Source organism: Oryctolagus cuniculus, chromosome 2 (assembly GCF_051225735.1).
Source record: "Oryctolagus cuniculus isolate XC-2025 breed Fujian yellow rabbit chromosome 2, ASM5122573v1, whole genome shotgun sequence".
Lineage (NCBI taxonomy): Eukaryota > Metazoa > Chordata > Mammalia > Lagomorpha > Leporidae > Oryctolagus > Oryctolagus cuniculus.
Window position 1 is genome coordinate 163,036,384 of NC_142868.1, and position 25,729 is coordinate 163,062,112.

At 50.1% G+C, this 25,729-nt stretch overlaps 1 long non-coding RNA gene across 1 annotated transcript in view; it reads right to left on the reverse strand.

The window, feature by feature from the left end:
• The window catches only part of LOC108176361 (uncharacterized), a 43,553-nt gene continuing 17,824 nt past the window's right edge, over positions 1-25,729 (reverse strand). The window contains exons 2-3 of the long non-coding RNA XR_016229399.1: positions 3,977-4,049; positions 1-110 (exon numbers count right to left, since the gene is read on the reverse strand). This is a non-coding gene — a long non-coding RNA (uncharacterized LOC108176361). The remainder of the gene's footprint in view (positions 111-3,976; positions 4,050-25,729) is intronic.

The window sequence follows — 25,729 nt, forward strand, 5'->3', positions numbered from 1 at the left end:
GGGTGCGTCATGGTTGCAATCCCAGAAGGTGTCCTCTTAGGTTGCCAGGTATGTACGCTGCTGCCGTGAACTGCTGGTGAATTCGGGGGTCAGTTTCAGTGATGTTCAACCTGAGGTTTTCAAAGAGGCCAGTGAAATTCTCAGTGATGGGTATAATGAAGTTATTTCAATATTTTAAACAGTCAGATAGAAATCATCCATTTAACCACCATACGCAGAGTTAATGTCAAGCACCCTTCCTTCCGCCAGGGCATGACATTCCTTAGTGGTGGGGAGTTTGATTGACAGGTGGGTGCCTCTAGTAGCAATGGGAAAGCAGTTACTTAAAGTGTAGACCCAGGGGCTGAGGAGTAATAAAAGGAAGAAGACAGAAAGTTAGGAAAACAACCATCTGCATGTATGGCTTTTTGTATATGCTATTGATTTGAACCAACATTACAACTAGCAGAATCAATCTGATGGCAATGAAATGAATTTTTCCTCAGCACTTTTATGTAAGTCAGTGCAAATGCATGTGGGACCTGTTTCCCTTTCAAGCTGAGAAACTTTCCTGACTCCTTCCCGGCTCAGCCAGCCCACTGGAGGCCTGAACTTGGCTGACTGTGTGGTGAGTGGACATGGATACCACTCCACTAACAGCCATAGTTACCCATACTCATCTGTTTGCAATGACAGGTGAGGCCCCATCTCTTCTCATCTCAGCTGGATCCCTTCTTGCAAGCTCAGCCTCTGATAGATCCACGGCAGTGAGCGAGTCCCCTTGGCTGGAAACCAGATGAAGTCCCTTTTGCTCTGAATCCAGCAGTCCCTTGTCGCTGGGCTTCCTCCCTGGTTTGATGGTTCTTCCTTCAGATATCCACTGAGCAACTGTGAGGAGCCAGACACTGCACCAGGCACTCTGGCTACAGGGACTACTACTCGACACTCTCTTCCCCCAGAAGCACTCTCATTGTTCTGGGAAGGAGCAGATGTAAAGAATGATGCTCCCAGTGTGGTAAGGGTTCCAAAGCTGGCCCAGAAAGAGCTTGTGAGGGAGAATCCATGCCTCTCTGCATTGTGAGCAAGGAGTCAAGCTCAGAAAATGAGAAGACACTGGGTGTCAGGGCACTGGGGGTGGAGCAGGTTGTAGAAGGAGAGTGGAGAAGGAGGCCAGAAAGGAAGCTCGGAGGAGCAGAAAGAACCTGCAGCAAGGCCCAGAAGCACGGGAGAGCATGGAGGAGGTGCAGGAGTTCCCAATATTCCACCAGGCTGTCGTTTGGTGGCTTACTGAGAAAATCGCATGGATTGGAGAAACGTTGTCCATGCTTGAGTTCTCATGCTGTTGGCTGTTGAGTTCAATGCTCACGAGCCAACAGTATATATTAAATAAGGCACAATTATGCAGAAACACACAGGAACAGGTCACATATTGATTGCTTGATAAAAATGTGACGAGAGGTTCGTAGGAATCTAACCCTGTACTTTCCCTACAGCAATGCTCCAATGTTTGCTAATTCAGAGTGCAAAGCAACTTTATAGAACATAGCTGCTGGCAGGCGCCGCGGCTCACTAGGCTAATCCTCCGCCTTGCGGCGCCAGCACACCAGGTTCTAGTCCCGGTCAGGGCGCCGGATTCTGTCCCGGTTGCCCCTCTTCCAGGCCAGCTCCCTGCTGTGGCCAGGGAGTGCAGTGGAGGATAGCCCAAGTACTTGGGCCCTGCACCCCATGGGAGACCAGGAGAAGCACCTGGCTCCTGCCTTTGGATCAGCGCAGTGCGCCGGCCGCAGCGCGCTGGCCGCGCTGGCCATTGGAGGGTGAACCAACAGCAAAGGAAGACCTTTCTCTCTGTCTCTCTCTCACTGTCCACTCTGCCTGTCAAAAAAAAAAAAAAAAAAAAAAGAACATAGCTGCTGCAAATGACTAGAACCAACTGTAAATAGGGTAAGAATTTGCGGAATTAGATAGAAGTCCCAGACATTGGGGAGCTGGAGCTCAGGACCTCCAAAGCTTGCAAGGAAATGGTTTGGCAATAGCTACTCCTTTAATAAATACTCAAGAGGGAGCCAGTGCTGTGGCATAGCTGCCTGCAATGTCAGCATCCCATATGAGTGCATGTTTGAGTCCCAGCTGCCCCACTTCCTATCCAGCTCCCTGCTAATGCTCCTGGGAAGGCAGTGGAAGATGGTCCAAGTGTTTGGGTCCTTGCCACTCATGATGGAGTTCCTGGCTCCTAGCTCAGATCTGGCCATTGAGGCCATTTGGGAAGTGAACCAGTGATGAGAGATCTCTGTTTCTCCCTCTTTTTTTCTGTGACTATGACTTTCAAATAAATAAATCTATTTTTTAAAGATTTACTTAATTATTTGAGAGGTAGGGTTACTAACACAAAGATAGAGAGACAGAGAGAGAAAGGTCTTCCATCGGCTGGTTCATTCCCCAAAAGGTGGCAATGGCCAGAGCTGGGCCAATCCAAAGCCACCAAGCCAGGAGCTTCTTGTGGGTCTCCCATGAGGGTGCAGGACCCCAAGGACTTGGGCCATCTTCTACTGCTTTCCCAGGCCATAGCAGAGAGCTGGTTTGGAAGAGGGGCAGCCAGAATATGAACTGGCATCCATAGGAGATGCTGGCACTATAGGCGGAGGCTTAGCCAGCTATGCCACAGCACTGGCCCCCAAATAATTTTTTTAAAAAAGGTTCAAACTCTGTGGAGCCTTTGGAGAAAAAAATGTTCTTTATTGTTTTTCAGATGTTCTTTTTCTATAGAAGTCTTTAAAAGACAAGGCCCAAGATCTTGGCCCCCACTGCTGGTTATGGGATCCAATTGGGAGATCCTTGTCAATCTTTTTTTTTTTTTTTCTTTTAAGATTTATTTATCTATTTGAAAGTCAGTGTTATGAAGAGAGAGGGAGAGGAAAGGTTGGGGGGGAGGGGAGAAAGAGAGATCATCCATTGCTAGTTCATTCCCCAAATGGCCAGAGTTGGGCAGATCTGAAGCCAGGAACCAGGAAATTTTTCCTGGCCGCCCATGTGGGTACAGAGGCCCAAGGACTTGGGCCGTCCTCTGCTGCTTCCCCAGGTGCATTAGCAGAGAGAGCTGATTGGAACTGGAGCAGCTGGGACTCCAACTGGCACCCATGTGGTATGCCGTTGTAGTCACAGGTGGTTTTACCGCTATGCCACAGCACCACCCCCACCCCGTCAGTGAGGACTAGAAGGCTGTTCTACTTGTACAGTTCTTTCTCCCTAACCATCTTGTCTCGCAGTCCAAGGACCCTGTTCTGCAGGTGCCGACTGCTTCTCTGCACAGGCTTCCACTTGCAACCTGCCTCCGATTCTGTTGAACCCTGCAACTGGCCTTAGCCCTCAAGTTTCTGTTCCCCCCCAGGGAGTGCAGCAACGGCAGAGTCCAACAGTCCAGGCTGGCCTCACAACGTGAGTCAGAGCTCAGTGGTCACAAGAAAGCGAAGCTTGAAGCAAAGGGAATGGGAAACTCTTCACGGAAACAGAAATAAAGAGCTGTCTCTCGGGAACCGGCAGCGGGGAAGCTACAGGGAGTTGGAGGAAAGTTCCCCCGGCACCCTTCTCCTCTGCGGGCTTCTCCCTGTCCCTCTCCATCCTCCCACCTCTCCTTCCCCATCCTTAGCCTTTCCTGGGGTCTGCTTTATTCTCCGCGCAGGCCATTTGACTCTGCTTCTTCTGGCCACCCTCTCCCCTCTAATGCTGACTTTCCTGTCGTTTGGGTTTGCCCATGTGTTAGTGCTGATCCCCGTGTTACAGCATCTTAATCTCAAATGCCTACTACTGAACACCCTTAGTTTGTCTGTGCAAGAGAGAATCTGATTGGCTGAGCTCACTGGCTTATATAAGCTTGCCTGAGTCTGGTGCCCTTGCCCATCACAAATCAGCTGCAGCAGGAGGGGAGGGGCGAGTAACCGTCACCAGCATCTAACCTCAGAGGGTTGTGACCCTGAGGTTCCAGAGAAGGGGCCATGCTTACCGTGCTGCCTTGTTCTTTTTTCTCTAGTGAACGTGCTTCACACTGGCGTTGCCTGGCACTCCATCCGTAAGTTCTGGGGATGCAAAAAGCAGAGGTTTTGGAAAAAGGAATTAAGCAGTTGCCACTTGGACATGAAGCCTGCACCATGTTCTCCAACCTGTTTAGAGGTTCTCTGGTATTTGTGAGAGTCCTGATTAAGGGGTGTCCAGTGTTGTCCCAGAGTGTCTTAACACTGTGCTTTGTTTCACAATTGAAAACCGTAGATCCTGGGGCTGCCATTCAATCCATTAGAATCTCCAATGTGATTGGGGGACCAAGAATCTAACTGCATGATAAATGTGGAAGGGAGCCATAGATTTATTTCTGTCTTGACTTGACTTTGGCCTGCAGCTTCCCTAAATTGTCATAAGTAAAGAGGCTTGATGCCTCAGAGACTTCTGTCTTGGTTTTTCCTTGGTGAAGGAATGAAAACATTAGGAGAGGCATTAGGATTGAAATGCTTTGTTCTTAATATGCTAAAACTTTTCTTCTATTGCTTGTCAGTGTCATCAAGAGATTCTTCTCTGCTGTAACATCAGACAAGTTGAGGTTATGTAATTTATTCTCCTCTTCCCACCTGCCATTCTCACATTACCTGGGCAGAGGATGGGAAGCTGGGAGGGCTTCTCCCTAGGCAGTGGGGCAAGTGGGTTCAGGGCCCTGTCTGTGAATTGTTTCTCTTCCTAGGGGAAAGAGGAGGAGGTGGGGGACTCTGGGACTCGAGGGGCTTTCTGGACTTGGGCCGAGCCCTCCCTGGAGCTGCTTGTGTACTGAGATTGTATCTCCCCAGAATCAGCCCTGTCTTGCTGTGCACACTCATGACAAACAGCCGAACTGTGACCCAATGGGCAGCCAGCCCCATCCTCGGTCGACTCGTAGCCATTGACCCAGTTTTCTCACTTCGAAAGACTTGGCACAGATCCATCTATGCTTATTCTATAGAAGAGCAGCAAAGCAGCAGGCAGAGGGACCACCTTAGGCCCCGCTGTGGTCAACATTTTGATATGTATCCTTTCAGACTTTTTTCACACATATATGTGATTGTTATTTACCCAAAAAAAAGAATCATATTATGCAATGCTCTTTTGAAATGTGTCTCTTAAACTCCAACAATACAGTGTGAGTCTATGTCCATGTTGAAATATATGGGTCCACAGCATTCGCCTGGGTGGCTGCACATTTCTCCAAGGAACACTCTCTCAGTATTAACCAATCCCATCAGTGAATGTCCAGTGTCGTGGTGCTGTCATAAGCAACAGTACAATTAGCATCCTTGCCCACTCACTTTTGAACAGTGTTTAATTATTTCCTGTGAATATGTTCCTAGAAATACCATTGTTGGGGCAGAGCATGAGTGCATGTTTAAGACGTCTGTTGTATTCTGCCAAATCACCCTCCATGAGACTTTACCAAGTCACACTTCTGCAGCAGTGTAAGACAAAGTTCATTTCCCCATATGCATGGCGATGTTGGACTTCGTCTCTGTTCCTTTATGGCAGTGGTTGAAGAATCACATAGTATGGGAGAAGATGGACAGAGGAATTGGCTCTGACCTTGGCAAGCTCTGGCTCTCCTCTGGGCCCAAGTCTCCTCTAGAAAATAATTGGATGGGCCCAACAACAGGTGAATCTTCTAGCAATTTGACCCATGACCTCAGGCTTGCCCAGATGTGGTCTGACTCTAATTCCAAGGAGTCAGGCTCCCACCAATGACCAAATCTTGAGCCGCTGATCCAACACCCTGACAAGGTTGCACTCCTGTCTGCACTCCTGACTCTCCTGGACACAGTCCCGCTGCCCTCAGAGGTAAGTGAAAGCTGTGCAGCCTAGACCAGGAAGCTTTTGAAACGCCAGAATTCCTAACCCAGATATCTTAGCAGCTTCCCCAGAGAACCGAGTGCTCATGGACACTCTCGTGACTGCCTCCTTGGGTCCCAGCTTCCTACAGCAGGTTTACTGGAAGTCTGGCCCCTTCCTTGTCAGTAAGTTTAGAAAAAAAAATCTGTGAAATCACCCAGCAAGCCACAGAGCTAATCAGAGACCACAGAACGTGGAGGAAATAGACAGGGTAGACAAGCAAAGGGCTCCCACTGTTCCATTGATCTATTTCTCCCTTTGTGCTGCTCTTTCTTATCTTGTGCCACAAAAAACAGTGTCTCTCCAGCTTGTGAGAAGGAGAGCTTTCCCGCCAATCTGCATATTATTGTCCGCTCACACTCAAGCCTCCACATAGAAGGCAGTTGATTTCTGGGGAATGGATTTCAATCAGCCTCCTTGCAGCCCTCTGGGCTCTCCATCCACTCCCGTTCAGTTCCTAAGTCATTCAGCGCTGCCTTCTAGTTGCCTGAGCCGATTAGTCCTGGATATAATGTATTGTATGTCGGGTACCGCTGACCACTCACTTGACAGTAGGCACTCCTGCACCTTGCACAAGGAGATGTGAAGGGGCCGATCTGGATGGAGACTTCTCTCCAGCCAGGACTCTGGCCTCAGGCTTGGGGAGGCAGAACTGCAGCAGCAGACAGGCAAGGGACAGGTGTCCAGTCTCACCAGGGAAGGAGGGGCTCTTTCTAGTTCTTTTTTCATTACAGAGAAGTTTCTCCCAGCCACCTCTTATGGACATGCTAGAACCCTTAGCAGCATCTCTGGGGCCTCCCCTCTATAGGATAATGTTCCAAGAAGGTAGCTGCCTCCTCTCCGGAACAGGTAGCAGCACCTGACTTGGGACATGATGACCAGGAACCGTCCCAGAGCACTGGCTGGCCCTCAGCACACTTCTGATGGAATTTGCTCTGCTCCAGAGCTGGAGAGTCCTGAAAGATGGGTGCTGTCCATCTGTGTCATTTCACATCCCCTGCCTTCCCCCGCCCTTCCCTTTCTCTTTTTCACAGTTGTCCAGAGAAGTGAGTAGTGCCGAACTTGAGTTGTAGCCACGTGATCTTAGACAAGTCACTTAAGCATCTTTGGGCTTGGCTTCACCACCTGTAAAATAATGGCAAGAAAACAGATGGTTGCTGACCCAGCTGAGAAAAGGGAAATCCGGAACCCTAGAAACAGGCACCAGCATCGTTCCCACTCACAGGGAGGGGAACTGAGGTACGTGGGTTGGTGGATGAGGTGCTGGGATCAGCCCATCTAGGTTCTCATTTTGTTCCTGCTACCGATCGGCTGCAGAACTCAGGCACAACACAGCATCTCCGGAGCCTGGCACTGACACATTCTTCTCCCCGTGTGGGATCTGAGGAGGGTAAGAAGCAGGGCCATCTCCGTGCTTCCTGGGAGGTGCCACCAGATCCCACCCACACGGTTACCTCTCAGGCTGCATGGAGTGGGCCCGAGATGGCTCAGTCTCCTGTTTCTCAGCCGGGCATTCGTCTTCAGCCCCATCTGAGATGCTCCAGGGGCCTGTGCCCTGGACTTGGCCCTTCATACTTCCCACTGCAGGAGCCCCTCCATACCCAACTCCTCCCCACGGGCCTCGTCCAGCCCCCTGGCCCAGCCTGTCTGTCCCTCCCTTGTGTCCATTTGTTTGGTAGCTCCACAGTGGAAGGTCTATGTACTTGGCTCAGGAATTCACTCTAAACTTAGAATTCAAGGAACATAAGATGGCATTTATCACATCAGTCATGGTGATTCTTACATTTCCTCAGAAAGGCAAAATTGAACTCTCTTCCTGACAAATGCCTCTGGGAAAAATGAATTAGGAAAATCAAATCCTGAGAATCTAAATTTACCAAATAAATATATCAGAAACTGATGATTAAAATTACCAAAAGAGGGGCTGGTGTTATGGCACAGCAGGTTAAGCAGCCACCTGTGAGGCCAGCAGCCACTGGGTACTAGTTCCAATTCCAGGTGCGCCACTTCTGATCCAGCTCCCTGCTAACAACCTGGGAAAGCAGCAGAAGATAGCCCAAAGGCTTGGCCCCCTGCATCCATGTTGGACACCTGGAAGAAGTTCCTGGCTCCTTGGTTTGTCCTGGCCCAGCCCTGGCCTTTGCGGCCATTTGGGGGATGAAAATAGTGGATGGAAGATCTCTCTCTCTCTCTCCCTCCCTTCCTCCCTCCCTCCCTCCCCCCTCTCCCTCTCCCTCTCCCTCTTCTTCTGTCTTTCAAATAAACCAATCAATCTGTTAAAAATATTACCAAAATATTCTTGGGGCAGGTGTTATGGCACAGCAGGTTAGGCCACCACCTGGGATGCCTGCTTCCTGTGTCAGAGTGCCTGGTTTGAGTCTTGGCGACCCTGTGCTTCTGATTCAGCTTCCTGCTAATGCACCTGGGAAGCAGCAGATGATGGTGCAAGAATTTGGGTTCCTATTCTGACTTCTGGCTTTAGCTTGACCCAGCCCTGCCTGTTGCGGGCCCCCTGAACCCAGCAGCAAGGGGCCAGACCTTGAGCTCACGTCTCCTGTCCTGAGAGTCCTCCTGGCCCAGGTATTAGTGGCAAGGTGGGACTGGGGAGCTCTCTGTCTAGAAGGTGCCAACCAGGCTCTGCCAATCCACAAGAGCCCAGAGTTCTTGCCCTGGAGGACATGCCAGGCCCAGGCAGGAATCCTGCACACCGAGCCCCCTTCTTGGCCCCCCACCCTCTTTTTCCCCCCATGCAGTTGTCTGTGCTTTCTCCTCTACCTCACCCTTGGCTTAGGCCAGTTTCCCTTCTCCCTCTCACTTCCCCACACTCAGCCCTGCCTCCTCTGGGCTGAAGGGTGCTGCTAAGATTATCTTAGGATTGTTAAAAAATACTTTTTTTTATTTATTTGAGAGGCAGAGTTACAGAAAGAAGGAGAGACAGAGAGAAAGGTCTTCTATCCACTGCTTCACTCTCCAAATGGCCACCTGAAGCCAGGAGCTTCTTCTGGGCCTCGCATGTTGAGTGTAGGAGCTCAAGCACTTGGGCCATCTTCCACTGCTTTCCCAGGCCATAGCAGAGAGCTGGATTGGAAGTGGAGCAGCCAAGACACAAACCGGTGCCCATATGGGATGCTGGCATTGCAGGCGGAGGCTCAGCCTACTATACCACAGTGCCAGCCCCTATCTTAGGATCTTAATCCTGCCTCCCACAGGAAGACTTCCCCGATTACTTCAATCCAGTGCTTCCAGCCTGTAAAGCCCTTCACGAGACAGCCCTGGTGGGCTCAGTAACTGCATGACCCCTGCCTCTCCTCCACCTGTATCCCCAGCACTCAACCTGGCCAAGCCCAGTGTCCTCTGACCCCTAGAGGCGGGGCATGGAGCTTCTCTCTCACCCAAGGGGGCTGCATGTCCACCTTCCCTTGAGCTGCCAGCTCCTTTGGGTCAGAGCCTTTGACTTTTTCTTTGTGTCTCTAGCACGTAGGCCAGGCCCAGCACACGGGAGGGTTTTTATTTCATGAGGCTCTAGGGACAGAGAACGAATAGAAAGGAGGAAAGCCACAAAGGTAAAAGGAACTTTTGAAATCCTAGACAGAAGGAAAGGTAACTTCCAGTGTTCACTAGAATAGTGGTTCTCAAAGTGTGGTTCAGTGACCCTGGGGGTGGGGGGCCCGAGGCAAAAATTTTCACAAGAAGAGTCACATGCATATCTGCCTCTCACCCCTGCGCTCTCAGGAGGACACACACTGTGTGGGATCACAAAGACCAGCTGCAGCGGCAGATGTAAGAATCTGGTGCCTTCTGCTGCAGACAGAAACTGGAGATTTGCAAAAATGTAATAGATGTTTTAAAAAAAAAGATGCCTCCTGTATCTCGTGTTGGAGCGCCTGGGTTTGAGTTCTTGCTCCACTTGCGATCCCAGTTTCCTGCTAATGCGTACCCCAGGAGGTAGCAGGGGATGGCTCAAGTACTTGGGCCCCAGCTGCCCATGTAGGAGAACCAGACTGAGTTCCAGGCTCCTGCCATGGCCTGGTCCAGCCGCAGCTGTTGTGGGCATTTGGGAAGTGAAACAACAGATGGAAGAACTCTGTTTCTGTATCTCTGTTTTTCAAATGAATAAAAAAATAAATTTTAATAAAAACTTTAAAAATAGAAGAAGACTGGATAGTATCCTAAAACCAAAAGTTTGAGAACGGAAATGGAAATATGATTATTATTTGCTTGTCTGCTTGACAGTGCCCCTTCGTCCCACCCACCCAATTTCTACCTCTCTTTCTCTTTTCCTGAAGCCTGTGTTCATGAATTTGGGGATTACGCTCAGCTCCAGATAATCCATAAAGTGTGGCTCCCAGCAGCCCTCAGCGGCGGTCTGCTAATGAGGACAGAGCAGCTGCGTGCGGAAGGGAGCTCAGCCGGGGTCCCCAGGCTGTCTCCTGGCAATGGCCAGCAGGCCTTTTCCTGTGCTTTGTAGAGGTCCACGAGTGCCCTCATCACCCCAGAAATGACTGGTCTCTTCCCACACAACCAGACCCGTCCAACAACTGGCCCTTCCTTCTCAGCTCACAGAGCCTTTTCATAAAGCAAGAGCAGAGAGGTTTCTGGAGGCTTAGCTGGAATTCCAAGTTTCATCCTGCCTTGGACACAGCCAGGGGATGGGGAGAGGGAAGAAGGGGAGCACTTCCCAAAGGCCGCTGCTGGGCCCAGGGTCCTGGCAGCGACATGACAGCCACCCCAGAACACCCAGACTGAAGGAAAATGTGTGCGAACCGGCGTTGCCACAAAAGGCAGAAAATGCGTGGTTCAGCATCAGACCAGTTACGGCCCTTCCAGGACTGCAGGGCTGAGTGACGGAAGAACGGAGGACAGAGGCAAGAGACGACCGTGGTGGAAAGGCCACCTCGCCCACCTCAGTAATAAAACCCACAGCTGACAACTGCTTGTGATTAGCACGAACACTGATGCAATTTCCCACGGCAGCCTAGCACAGCAAAGACGTTACCCTGTGCCCTTGACAGATAAGGATGCTGACGCGTAGCAGGCTGAAGTAATTCTCCACGTGGGAAGTGGGGGGCTGGATTCTGGCTCCAGAACACTTGCTCTGCAGTGTGGTTATTTAGAGAATAAGTGTGCTTTTTTTTTTAAGATTTATTTATTTATCTGAAAGGCAGAGTTAACACGGAGGCAGAGGCAGAGGCAGAGAGAGACAGAGAGAGAGAGACAGAGAGAGGTCTTCCATCCGCTGGTTCACTCCCCAAATGGCCACAACAGCTGGAGCTGCGCCAACCTGAAGCCAGGAGCCAGGCGCTTCTTCTGGGTCTCACATGTTGAGTGTACAAGCTCAAGCACTTGGGCCATCTTCTACTGCTTTCCCAGGCCACAGCAGGGAGCTGGATTGGAAGTGGAACAGCCGGACTCAAACCGGTGCTCATATGGGATGCTGGCACTGCAGGCGGCGGCTTTACTTGCTATGCCACAGCGCCGGCCCTGAGAATAAGTGTTCTGAGGGAGGCCTGAACAGGAGATTGGTTCTCTTTGATGATTATTGTCATAAAGAAAGGAAATAGAGCAACTCTTCTGAAAGCCACGTAAACCGATTGGAAGCCATCAGCTTCACAGCTCATGGGGTTACTGTGGAGTTCATTTCCCAAGGAGTGCATCCAGGGGGCACACCAGGAAGTGCGGGCTGTCTGGGCAAACATTCTCAAATTCTTCCTTGGCAGGGTTGGGGGTGGATATCCAGTTACACCTGCCTTAAACATCTTTCAGGCTAGACTGATTGGCACACCACCAGGAGCAGACTCCAGGCAGACACCTGCGTCGCCACATGTCTGTGTGCTACAGCCCACTCCAAATGCTTGGGGAGGAGCAGCGAGTGTCCTGGGCTCCCCTCTGGAGGGATGAACCCCCAGTCTTCTCAACTTCCACAGCGGTCAGCCCCACCTGCTCCTGATACGGCTGCCTTGATACCTCTCAAGGGGAAGAAGACATGGTGCTCCTCCCAGGGGCCGGGCTGGCAGCACCCCCTCAGCTCCCTCTCCTCTGTATTTGTCACAGGCTTGGCCAAAGGAAGGGATAGCTGGTGTTTATTTGCTTTAAGGATGCACAGTCCCTTTACTCTTCCAGTGTCTAGAAAACTCCCCCTAGAGCCAGGCCAGATGAATAGGGAGCTACAAGCCTGCCCTGCAGAGGTCAGGTTCCTCCCAGAACCACTTTAGGAACTGGGCCTTGCTGGGATGCCATTTACATAAAGTGGTCATTGGTCCATGGCAAGCCTCACGGGAGGCTGCTGGTGACATCACACGGCACTGGGGCCAAGGGCAGCCCCTACCCAAGTCTTTCTTCCATGCAAGTTTAGGTGGAGAGCTGCACAGAGGCAGACTCAGGACAAACAGCCCCTCTACCACACCCCGGGCAGCTCCCAGCCCTTTGTGTCACTGCCCCACCCCTACACTGCCGCTCTGGGGCAGCCACTGTTTCTGAGTTTGCCAGGACAGCCAGGCTCCTTGAGAGCCTGGATCCGTTTTCACCTTGAAGACACCAGGAATTGTGTAACTGGCCTGGCGCCTTCCTCCTTTCATATTGCTGTGGAAAGCTTAGCCATCAATTACTGGCACCCTAGGACAGTAAATGCAACTTCGAGGTACCCATCCAAATCTTCCCCTATTTCTTTCCCTTTCTAAAAAGTTTTGAGAAACTTCTAAAATTCTAAAAGCACAGAAAATGGTACTCTACTTGACACCTGCCCTACAAAACTTAATATTTTATTGTATTAGCTTCCAGTCAGTGAAACATTCCACAAAACATTGAACAACTGCTGGGACTGTCTCCTAAGCTCCTCAACCCTAGGCGCATTCAATATTAGATTTGGTTCAAATGTTTCTTTCTAAAATGTTAACAAATATTTACATATACTTACATAAATTTGTGGGTATATTTATTTGTTGTATTTATAAATGGTTCACACAGTAGGCATTATTATGCGATGTGCTTTTAAAATCTAACGGTGTGTTTTGGCCATCCTTTTACATTCTTTATAAGTATTCTCTGTCGTACTTTAAAATTTATTAAAAGGCAGAGAGACAGAAAGAGAGGGACAGACATACACACACACACACACACACACACACACACACACATATACAGAGAGAGAGAGAGATTTTCTATCTTCTGGCTTGCTCCCCAAATGCCAGCAATAGCTGGGGCTGGGCCAGGCCAAAGTCAGCAGCACAGAACTCAAGCCAAGATTCCCATGTGGGTGGCAGGGACCCAAGTCCTGGAGCCATAACCTATTGCCTCCCAGGATAATCATTAGCTGGAAGCTTGAATCTAAGTGGAGTCTGGACTCAAACCCAGGCATTCTGATATTGGATGTGGGTGTCCCAAGCAGTGTCTTAACTGCTGCCCCCAATGCCTGCTTTGGTCTGCTATGTTTTATTGCCCCTTATTAGCCGCCATTATCCTTTATGGATCAAGGCAGAGATCGAATAAATAGGGAATTAATAAAATAATGATGTTCTGATATAATAGTTATTGTCATAAGAGTGAGCTAGTCAAGGGCTTTCCGTCTTCATGGAATCCTAAGACAGAGGAGAAGCAGTGCTGGAGCAGGAGCAACTTGAGCTAGACATCAGGAACCACTCCCCTTCCCCCCAGCACACACATGGAACAGGCATTCTAGGGAAGAGTTTTTCTCAAAATGGTTTTGTGGGGCTGGCGTTGTGTCATAGCAGGTAGCAGTGCTGGCATCCCATGTGGGCGCCGGTTCAAGTCCCAGTTGCTCCACTTCCTATCCAGCTCTCAGCCATGGCCTGAGAAGGCAGTAGAAGATGGCCCAAGTCCTTGGGCCCCTGCACCCCTTGGGAGACCTGGAAGAAGTTCCTGGCTCCTGGCTTCAGATCGGCGCAGCTCCGGCCATTGTGGACATTGGGGGAGTAAACCAGCAGATAGAAGACTTCTCTCTCTCTACCTCTGCCTCTCTGTAACTCTGCCTTTCAAATTTTTTTTATTTGACAGGTAGAGTTAGACAGTGAGAGAGAGAAACAGAGAGAAAAGTCTTCCTTCCGTTGGTTCACCCCACAAATGGCCACTATGGCCGGAGCTACGCCTATCCGAAGCCAGGAGCCAGGTGCTTCCTCCTGATCTCCCATGCGGGTGCAGGGCCCAAGCACTTGGGCCATCCTCCACTGCCTTCCCGGGCCACAGCAGAGAGCTGGACTGGAAGAGGAGCAACTGGGACTAGAACCTGGCGCCCATATGGGATGCCGGCGCTGCAGGTGGAGGATTAGCCAAGTGAGCCATGGTGCCAGCCCCACTTTGCCTTTCAAATTAAGAAATAAATCTTTTTTTAAAAAATAGTTTTGCTTTTTTTAAAAAAAATTCTGCCTAGATGCAAGGGAATGGCTGAAATCAAATAATTCACTCGATTTTTTTTTAATCAACTAACAAATACTGGCAGGGAACTAATGAGCCGGCTATAGGCTAAATGCTAGGGAAGATGCACTAGGCTGAAAAGGGCCCTTCTAGTTCCTTCCAGGACAGCTGGGAAGATAAGGCAGGTCTGGCGCAAGTTAAGGCAGGAGCGTGTTGGGGATACAAGAAGCACAGAATCCAGCTGCCTGGGTTTAATCCTGCTCTGTACTTCCTAGCTTTACTTTACTTCTTTTTGCCTCTACTTCTCCACCTGTAAAATGGGAATACAGATTCTCCTCAGCCTCCAAGGGGGTTGCATCACATAAGCCCACTGTAGGTTGAAAACACTGTTAAGTCAAAAAATTTAGTTAGCACACCTGCCAATGGAAAATCAGAGCTCAGCCTGGCTGACCTTAAATGTGCTCAGAACACCTCCATTAGCCTACAGCTGGCAAAGTCATCGCACACAAAATCTATTTTATAATAAGGTGCTGAATATCTCATATCATTTATTGAATGCCTGCATCCAAAAAATGCTGGCAACACAGCACACTGCAGGGCATGGGCTGTTACTCCTGACTGCATCACTGACCAGGAGCTGTGCTCACTGCTGCTGCCTGGCCTTAGAAGGGAGCATCCTACCACATATCCCACATGGCACCAGCAGGGGAAAAGCCCAAATTTCAACACTTTTTTTTTAAGATTTTAAAAATTTATTTGAAAGGTAGAGTTACAGACAGAGAGAAAGGTCTTCCATCCATCTGTTGGTTCATTCCCCAAATGGCCACAATGGCTGGAGCTGAGCCCATCCGAAGACAGGAGCCAGAAGCTTCTTCCAGGTCTGCCATATGGGTGCATGAGCCCAAGCACTTGGGCCATCTTTTACTGCCTTCCCAGGCCATAGCAGAGAGCTGGATTGGAAGATGAGCAACTGAGGCTTGAACTGGTGCCCATACAGGATGCTGGCGCCACAGGCTGTGCCACCAACACCAGCCCCCAAACTCTGAAATTTCAGGCATAGTTGCCACTGAATGCCTATCAGTTTTGCAGCATCATAAAGTCACCAAATCATGGGTCAAGTCATCTTAAGTCAGGGACCGTGTTGTAGGGCTGTGTAGGAACTAAACATGCTACCATGTTATGAGAGCAGAGCCTGTCACTTAGCTAGTGTTACATAATGTACTTAAGCAAAACTAAGTGCTATTCAAATGGTGCAGGTCATAATCTAGAGTGGCCCAGAGATGGCTTTGAGCTGGAGGTGATGAAAGATGACTTCATACAGTGGACGTCGAGAGCATGATCAAAGGCCTGAGTGGTTCAGGTCTCTTCACCTAGGAGACCTTCTCCACGAAATGTGCCCAGCCAAGCAGACACAGGGCACAGGGAAGAGACAAGCAGGGCAAGGAAAGGAACGGGGGAATCCAAGGTGAACGCGTGCAGCTGGCAGGTGTTGATGGCAGGACCAGGAGCTCAGGATTTACCCTGTGAGAAGCGGGGAGCAGGAGTGGGTGGTTGGCACAACGTTAAGGCACCGGTGGAAAGATCCACATGCTGTACCTTGGAGTGTTTGAGTTTCAGGTCTGCTCCTGACTCCAGCTTCCTGCTAAAGCAGACCCTGGGAGGCAGGAGGTGATGGCTTTGGTAGTTAGGTCCTTCCACTCATCTGGAAGACCTGCATGGGGTCTCTGGCTCCTGACTGGGCTGGTCCAGCCCTGAGCATCACAGACATTTGGGGGGTGAACCAGAGGATGGGAGTACGTTCATGTTCTCTCTCTCTCATAAATAATAAATAAATAAATAAACCTAATTGTAAAAAAAAAAAGAAGAAGAAATAGGGAGCCAGTGAGGGTTGCACACAGCAGTGTCATATTGTAAAGAAATACATCCATCAGGATTAAGTTGTGTAACAAAACATTTCTCAGAAGCACGAAACCACGCAGTGTATTTCTTGCTCAAGGTACCGGTCCCATCTTGGTTCTCTTGGGGGAAATCTATCTTGAACACTACTGTGTCAGTGCTGCAAATAGAGAAACACACACACAGCAAACCACATGCTGTGGCTCCTAACGGTTCTGCTAGGAAAGGATACACATGGCACTGGCTGCAGCTGGTGGGGGGGGGGGGCACGCCAAGGCTGCTGTCAGTGTGGCAGCAAAGATTTTGGAACAATAATGTACTCTCCCCAGGTTGTTTTAGGACCCTCTGCACTGCACCAAGACTATGATCACACAGCTTTCTTCCTTTTTTTTTAAGATTTATTTCTTTATTTGAAATTGAGAGTCACACAGAGGGAGGAGAGGCAGAGAGAGAGAGAGAGAGAGAGAGAGAGAGAGAGAGAGATCCTCCATCTGCTGACTCACTCCCCAACTGGCCACAACAGCTGGAGCCAGGAGCTTCCCCTGGGTCTCCCAAGCAGGTGCAGGGGCCCAAGGACCTGGGCCATCTTCCACTGCTTTCCTAGACCACAGCAGAGAGCTGGACCTGAAGTAGAGCAGCTGGGACTTGAACCACCGCCCATATGGGATGCTGGCATTGCAGGCAGTGGCTCCACCCCGCTATACCACAGCGCCGGGCCCCACACAGCTTTCTGCAAAAAGGTCCCCCTCCCAGTAACATTGCTCATCATGTGTTACCACGAATTTTCTTTAGACCACAATGCTTTAGAATTTCCTTGAAATCAATGTGGATCTCACCCCCGCCTCAGGATGTCTCCATTAGCTGATTAAAAGGAAAGAGTTCCTCTAAGAACTGTTTTCTCCCCCAGCCTGAGAAATGAATATAATGTTTGTTTTTGAGTTCCTTGGGCATCTTGGTTGAGGCGAGCCTGTGTAGTTCTCCAGTTTGCCTAGTTTTATAATTTTGTAGCCTGCTGCGATTTCTGGCCTATTGATTAATGGGTCTCTCTCTCTCTCCACCACCAGCGACCTTAATCTTTTCTTAATTGCTTTAATGGCTGTTCAGCCTCCCTCTCTGCCTTCCCCCACAACGTTGTTGTGGTGCAGCTTTTGTGTCTTAACTTCATTCTCCAACTGAGGACTTTGCAGGCGAGTGAAAGGTGAATTCTATCTTTGTTTACACTCTTTTTCCTTGTTTTTCCCTTTTGCTTTATTTCTCCCTCAGCTGTTTTCACATTTCTTAGCCAGTGTGGAGGCATTGTCTAAGGTAATTGGGCAAAAACAGAAAAAATAAAAATATCACGAGAGGAAGTCAATGCCAAGGTCTTTCCCCGCCACTCTTGAGTGACCCCTGCACTTACTCCATGCACATCCAGCCTGGGCACCGCACGGCCCTCTCCCTCCTGCCCCTCTGAGGTCAGTGCCCAGGCAAGTACCCCCTCCCCCCTCAGAGGGTCTCTCAGGTCTTCCCCAAAGCCAGGCTGAGGGTGGCGATCTGACTCTCACCCAACCTAGTTTGGGGCTCTCTCTCCCTCGGGAACAGAATTCTAGGAACATCTTCAAATCTGCTTCCTTTCTTCATTCATTCATTGATTTATTTGCAAACACTTATTGAATACTGACTCTGCTAGGAATTGTGGAAAAATACAAATGCGGTACAGGCCTTGAGGTCGAATCACTCACAGACCAAACAGAGGTGAAAAGGCATCTAACCAAGCACTGCATCAGGAATCTGGATAACAAACCCGAGGGGACTTCAAAATCCCACTTGGAAGTGTAATTCAGAGATGGAAACCAAAATACATACTTTATTTCTCAATATAAGCTCCATCAAAAGGCAGTGTTGTTAAGTGATGATACCAGCCATTTAGACCATCCCTAAAGAATTAAGGGTGCTGGGAATTTAACCATGGCAGTACAGTCTTTTTTACATGATTCACTGAAGAAAAAAAAAAAAAAAGAGAATGCACTTTAGAGAATTTTTTGTTAATATTAACAAACGAAAATAAGTAGCCAAACAGGACCAGGTGATGATTAATGATTTCCCATCAAAGCTCATGCAAAATTGTCCTTGTTTGATGAGCAGGAACTTTGTTGTGATGGAGAAGGACTCTGGTGGGATTTTCCCTGGGGGCTGCGGGGGCAGTTCTGCTAAAGCTTTAGCTAACTTTCTGAACACACCCTCCTAATGAGCAGAGTCAACAAGGAAACTGCCTTGAGCATCCCCTAAAAATTGTTGCCATGACCCTTGTCCTTGGCCAGTCCACTTTGACTTTGGGTCTCTTCCATTTCTCAGTAGCCTTTGCTTTGATTGTACTTTGTCTTCAGGATCATGCTGGTAAAGCCATGTTTCATCTCCTGTTAAAATGCTTGCAAGAAAAAATGTTTTGATCTTGTTCCTGCTTGTTGAAAATTCACATGGGCGCCGCAGGCCCAATAGGCTAATCCTCCGCCTACGGCGCCGGCACACCGGGTTCTAGTCCCAGTCGGGGCGCCGGATTCTGTCCCGGTTGCTCCTCTTCCAGGCCAGCTCTCTGCTGTGGCCAGGGAGTGCAGTGGGGGATGGCCCAAGTGCTTGGGCCCTGCACCCCATGGGAGACCAGGAGAAGCACCTGGCTCCTGGCTTCGGATCAGCGCGGTGCGCCAGCCGCAGTGGCCATTGGAGGGTGAACCAACGGAAAAGAAAGACCTTTCTCTCTGTCTCTCTCTCACTGTCCACTCTGCCTGTCAAAAAATAAAAAAAATTTTTAAAAATTCGCATGGAAAGTTTCCCTCTGGTCTACAGCTGATCTGGGCATAATAGTTTTAGAGCCCATCAAGCACAAAGTCTGTTTCACTTAAATTTTTCCGCCAGAGTCAGTTGAGATGTCCATGACACTGGCTGTTGATTCTGCTGGTAATCATCAGAACTCTTCAATTAAGGCACAAGGAAGATGATTTTTTTTCCTTGCAATTTGATGTAGAAATGCTGCTGCAGACTTCATCTTCAACATCAGCTGGTCCCTTCTCCAAATGAGTTGCCTATTTGTAAACTGCTGATTCTTTGCAGCATTGTCCTCATAAGTTCTCCATCGGGGATGGACGAGTCCACTTTTCTTCCATCCAAGTCTCACCATTAACTTGATGTTTGTTCTTGCTTCCATTTTAGCAGGGTTCATGTTGCTCAGATAGGTTTTTTTTTTTTTTTTTTGACAGGCAGAGTGGACAGTGAGAGAGAGAGACAGAGAGAAAGGTCTTCCTTTGCCGTTGGTTCGCCCTCCAATGGCCGCCGCGGCCAGCGCACTGCGGCCGGCACACCGCGCTGATCCGATGGCAGGAGCCAGGCACTTCTCCTGGTCTCCCATGGGGTGCAGGGCCCAAGCACTTGGGCCATCCCCCACTGCACTCCCTGGCCACAGCAGAGAGCTGGCCTGGAAGAGGGGCAACCGGGACAGAATCCGGCGCCCCGACAGGGACTAGAACCCGGTGTGCCAGCGCCGCAAGGCGGAGGATTAGCCTAGTGAGCCGCGGCGCCGGCTAATAGGGGCTGTTTTTAAACTGGTGTCTTATCCTTCTTAGGGCCTCAAACTAGGTCCTATTCAGACATTTATAACAAGTCAGCATGAGTTTATTTTGGTGCAAAAAGAATTTTAAATTCATGTATAGTTTTTTCATAATCTGCATTTTCCACAAACTTTTTGAAGACCCCTCATACTAGGGAAGTTCTGAGGTGAGAGGTCATGGTGGAGGAGGGGACACAGGATATACTTCCCAGAAGAGGTTGGGTTTTCAAGTGGACCTTCAGCATTCAATACATAAACGTCATACTGGGTGTTATTTGTCACCCTTTTAAAAGAAGAATTGAAATAGTCACAGTTAAAACTCTCCTATTATCTTCCCCTCTGCCTTCTTCTCCAAAGGTTACCAGTTTTCTGAAGTTGGTGTTTACCAATCCAGTGCATTTTTAGAAAGTTTACTAAATATACATTTGTGTATATATACACACATATATGTATGTGTGTGCCTGTATATACAATTTACACAGCTTTCCTGGGCTTAAAATTTTGTGTGAAGGGTACCATATTTTATGGATCCTCATGAAATTTCCTTTTTCCCCTACTTCCATACTTCTGTATTTTGAGATTTACCCCTTTTGGATCTGCTGTATAGTATTCTGCTCTGAGGTCAAGCCATTGTTTGCTGTCCCAAGTCCCAGAGCAGGGGTCAGCAATCATTTTCTATAAGGGGCTGGATGTCAAATATGTTAGGCCATTTGGTCTTTTGCAATGATTTTACTCTACAATTATGGAGGTGAAGCAGGTATAAATAGCCTGGAAACCAATGAGTGTGGCTGTGTTCCAACAGGGAAATTTGTTAGTTGGCATAATTTCATGTGTCGCAAAATATTCTTTTACTCCAGCCATCCTCAGCTCGCATGCTGTGTGAGAGCAGGAGGTGGGCGAGCTTTGGCCTGGACGCTGCTTTGTCACTCCTGTCCTAGAGAGCCTGGTGGGCTGTTTCCACTTTGCTCTTTCTATGAACAGTAGTGATCCCGCACTTCCGTGAGCACTAGATGGGCGTTTCTCCACCAGATGTGGAGTTGTGGCACCCCGGGGCACATCTTCAGTTTTACCAGGTACTTTCTAATCGCCTTCCAGAGTTATCTACCCATCTACATTCCTACAGGCCCATGGCTATCATCAGACAAAGCCACTCTTTGGCCAAACAGCAGCACGTGATGAGTGATATCCTATTCTTTTTTTTTTTTTTTTTTTTTAATTTTTTGACAGGCAGAGTGGACAGTGAGAGAGAGAGAGAGACAGAGAGAAAGGCCTTCCTTTACCATTGGTTCACCCTCCAATGGCCGCCACGGCCGGCGCACCGCGCTGATCCAAAGGCAGGAGCCAGGTGCTTCTCCTGGTCTCCCATGGGGTGCAGGGCCCAAGCACTTGGGCCATCCTCCACTGCACTCCGGGCCACTGCAGAGAGCTGGCCTGGAAGAGGGGCAACCGGGACAGAATCCGGCACCCCGACCGGGACTAGAACCCGGTGTGCCAGCGCCGCAAGGCAGAGGATTAGCCTAGTGAATCGTGGCACCGGCCGTGATATCCTATTCTTGTTTTAATGTGCAATTCCCTAATCGGTGGGAAAATTTTCCAAATGTTTACTGACCAGGCTTTTTTCCATAATGAGCTGCCCATTGATATTCATTGCCCATTTTTCTACTGGATTATCATTTCCTCAATTGATTGGTTGGGGTTCCTTTGCTGTGGGTTGGAAGATGGCTTGTCCCTCAGAGATTCGTGTGCTGGAAGCTTGGTCCTCAGTGTGGCAGTGTTGCAGTGGTGGATCTTTAAGAAGTGGGGCCGAGGGATAGGTGAATAAGTCATGGGGGCTCCAGCCTCAGGAATGGATCACTGCCATCTCTTTGGAGGGGGTCTGACTGGGTAGGATGGATTCATTCCCAAGAGACCAGGTTGTTGGAAAAAGAGTGCCTGACCCCTCCCCAGTCCCTTGCATCCCTGCTTGAAAACCTGCCTTCTGTATGCAGTAGTTCCGTCATTGCTTCTCCACAGCATTGCGATGACGTCAAGGGGGCCCTTGCCAGGACGCCGACACCATGCCCCTGGGAAGGCCCAGCCACCAGGATCATGAGCCAAACAAACACTTTGACTTTATAAGTTACCCAGCTTGAGTATTTTGTTATAGCAACAAAAACCAGACAGATACACCTCTCTGAGCTCACTTTCCTTATCTGTCAATGGCAATATTAATCATGTCTGTGTCAGAGAGTTGCTGTAAGGATGAGTGCAAATGAGTGTCACATGTGGGGGAGTCCCTGGCCCCCATTCCACAGAGGAGGGAGAAACAGAACCCTATTCTCCCCAGAACAGTTTCTGGGGGAGAGCATCGTACCTGCATGGATAACACAGAAAGGAGGTGAGGTAGGAAAGGGATACTCAGGGGCCAAATATGGCTGCGAACCACAGAACCCATTAGTATTACCACTGAGAGAGGGAGAAAGAGAGGCTGCCCACCTCCCATGGATAGGGCACGCTTAAAAAAAAAAAAAAAAGGCAAACAAGCAGGAGTGAGATATCCAAGAGTTGACAGAGGAGAGGAAAAGCCTCTAGGTTTTTTCGGTGGGCTGTGAAGTGCGTGGCACAGCTAGTCCTGCAAGCGTGAGGTCTCAGCTGTTGCTGTGTGGGGGATTCTCTTGGTGCCGGAAGAGGTGTGTGCACCTGGACTGAAACAGGCATGCAACCAGTGCCTGCACGCATGCAACCGGAGCGGCAGCTCAAAGCTGTTTGTGGGTTTCACGATGTCAGGCTCTGTACTTGGTCCTTCCTGCACGTGAGCTCACTTCATTCTTGGAGTGGCCTCATGAAGCCTGGTATCATCCCTATGCCACCCGAGGGACTACAGCTCAGAGAGGCTAAGGCATTTGCTCAGGGTCATTCCGCTGGTAAACAATGCAGCGAGGACTGCACGCAGGGGTGTCTGACTCTAGACCTTCTGTTCTTGAAGGGGGAGGCGAGGGGTGAGGAGGGAACAGGGAGCAGGAGTGGGAAGGGGAGAAGGAGAGGAATAGAAGCTATGGCTTAAGGAAGGGAAGGTAGGGTCCTGGGATTCCCAGAGGCTCTCAGACAGGGCTAGCACATTCAGCAAATTAACTACATGGAGCACCTAGTTAGATCTGAATTTCAGACACAATGAATGATAATAATCACGTCTCTTGCAATAGAGGTGACGTACTTGCACTAAAAAACATCATTGGTGTTGACCTGAGTGTCCAGGGTAACTGGACATCCCGTGTTTAATGCGGCTGCCCTCCTCTCAGGGCTAACCAGGCCCAGCAGCGGGAGCAGCCCTTTCCCCAGCCCCTCCCTTCCCCACGTTGGGGGTCTCTCGGCTGATGCGTTTCACTCAGCAATGGCCTCTCTGCAGAGCAGCAGCCCCGCAACCTCCAGAGACGCCACACCACGCCTGGCAGGAGAGAGGCATGCCGGGAACTGCAGGGAATGCTGGGAGTGCAGCATCCAGAGTCTCGAAGGGCACGTGAACAGACGCTGGGAGGAAGGGAAAACTTGCCTTGGGCAAGTCCCAGGTCTCATTTCTTCACCCAGTCCCTTCTTCCAGGAGCCCCTCCCCTGTGCAAGTGCCCTGGGGCACCAGGCTGTCCTGGTCTTGCCAAAGCATTTGATAAACTGGTCATCCCTGGGCTGCAGTGGGCGGATTCCTCCTAGGAGAGGACACCAGGGGTGGCTATGCTTTAGCCAAAGGCACAGCACTCAAATGGTGGGACCCCAGGCCTGGGACAAGGGATATCTGGGAACTGAAGGGCCCTTTTGGTACCTCCTGACCCCCCCACCCCCACCCAAAAGCATCAGCTACGTCACCACCTAGTGCATCTGCCTCCAAAGCCAGCCCTGCCCGGGTGACTCAGTAATTGTCCACCAGGATTTAGCATCACGCTCAGCTCAACATCCCAGCCCTAATCAAACCTCTCTGGGACCGTCCTGCTGAAGGCTGCTTTCTCCTACCCCTGAGGGGCTGGCAAGCTTCTTTTGTGCAGACACTGCCGGTTCTGAACACCTAAGGGAGTCCTAGCCCCTCTTATTCCCTCTCTTCTCCTCCAGCCTCTCCTCCGGTGGTCTCCCACCCCGAGAATACAGTTCTCAGCATTACTCAGAGGCCAGCTCATGGAGAAGAGAGCTCCAAACCACTCTTCACACACACCCCTGTCCATGAAGGCTCGTGGTCCTTCCTGCCTAGAACGAGGTGCAGGCCTCCCATCCCGGCCCTCCCACATCTAAACCACCTCCCTTGCTGTTTCCATGACAATCAGAGGCACTGCTAAAGTTTCACACCTGTAACATGGATTCCTCGCCACCCTGACATCTTACCCCCACGCTCAGGACTCTCAGCAAGACCCTCCCTGGTCCCACACGCACATTCTGCCACCCAGACGCCCTCGCCATCAGCTTCTGTGCATTTTACACCCAGGTTTACTCCAAGACATCAGAGGTGCCCCTTCTCCTTGAATAGGGATTTTTTTTTTTAAAAGATGTGTAGAAAAGTTAAAAATGTAACAAACAGGGGCGGCAATTACAAAAGTCTTAGGTAGAGTTGCAGCCGAGATGGGAGCTTTAGCGACGTCAGGGGAGAACGTGGCCCCAAGGCCTGTATGTGGGGATGCGATTATGCTTCAAGTAGGAGTTAATGGGGAGGCAGATCTCCAAATATTTCATACACGGATTACAGCCAATTATCGGATTATACAAGAGGCCAGCACGCAGCTGCCCCCCACCCCTGCCCCCAGCCATCCTCACATCAACACACAAATGGCAAGAAGTAATGGACCTGGGAGAGAGGCCCAGGCCCAGGGCAGTGAGGAGGGGGAACCTCTGAGAGGAAGGGTCCACTCCTTGCCACTGCTCAGTATCCTGGCCCCACCCCAATTCTGTTCCTAAAACAATATGGGGGCCGGCACCGCGGCTCACTAGGCTAATCCTCCGCCTGCAGCGCCAACACTGGGTTCTAGTCCCAGTTGGGGCGCCGGATTCTGTCCTGCTTGCTCCTCTTCCAGTCCATCTCTCTGCTATGGCCCGGGAAGGCAGTGGAGGATGGCCCAAGTGCTTGGGCCCTGCACCTGCATGGAGACCAGGAGGAAGCACCTGGCTCCTGGCTTTGGATAGGCACAGCGCGCTGGCCATAGTGGCCATTTGGGGGGTGAACCAATGGAAGGAAGACCTTTCTCTCTGTCTCTCTCTCTAACTCTGTCTCTCAAAAAAAAAAAAAAAAATGTGGGTCCGGGCCCCACCTCCCCACTCCCCAACCACAGACCTGACCTGCTCTCACACCCCTCAGTGCCAGCTCAGCTCTTTCTGTCCCATGTGTCACTAGAAAAGCACCATTCCCAGTGGGTTCACCCACGGTGTCTACTTGGAATGAACATAACTTTCCACATTGTGACAAAAGGTAGAGGAGTAGGGACAATAAAACTCCAGCATCTGATTTCTTAGATATTTGCAAACTGACCATACAGTGTTGGCTGGGTGGAGACCTCAAGGTCCAGGAAGAGGACAGGGGATGTCTTTTGGACTCAGACTTCTGGATGATTGGACCTGACCCATTCTTTGGCTCTTTCTGAGGGTTCACAAGTTTCCAGATGGTTTCTCTGTGCCCACAGAGGCCCCACATGACGGGGCTTATGGTCCCCACTGACCCTAACCTTCTCCCTTCTCCACCCCCACTCCCTCTCTTGGCTCTTCCTTGTTGACTGGGTGGCTGCAGGCAGCTCGCACGCCAGTCCTCCTAGAGGATCATGTGGAGGCTATCATGGGAGGATGAAATCTCCATGGACCTTCTCGGTTTTGTGGTTTTTCCAGTCATGGGCTCTAGAGCACAGCCTTGGGTTCCTCTACCCCATATAATTCGCTCTTCAGAGATGGGACTGGATGGAGAAGCAAGTGGTGAGATCTCTGAGGGGTGCTCTGTGTGAGACGTGCCCACCCCAGGGCAGGCTTATTTCCCATGGACTGCCTGGCCCTATGTCAGTCAGGTTCCACCAGCTC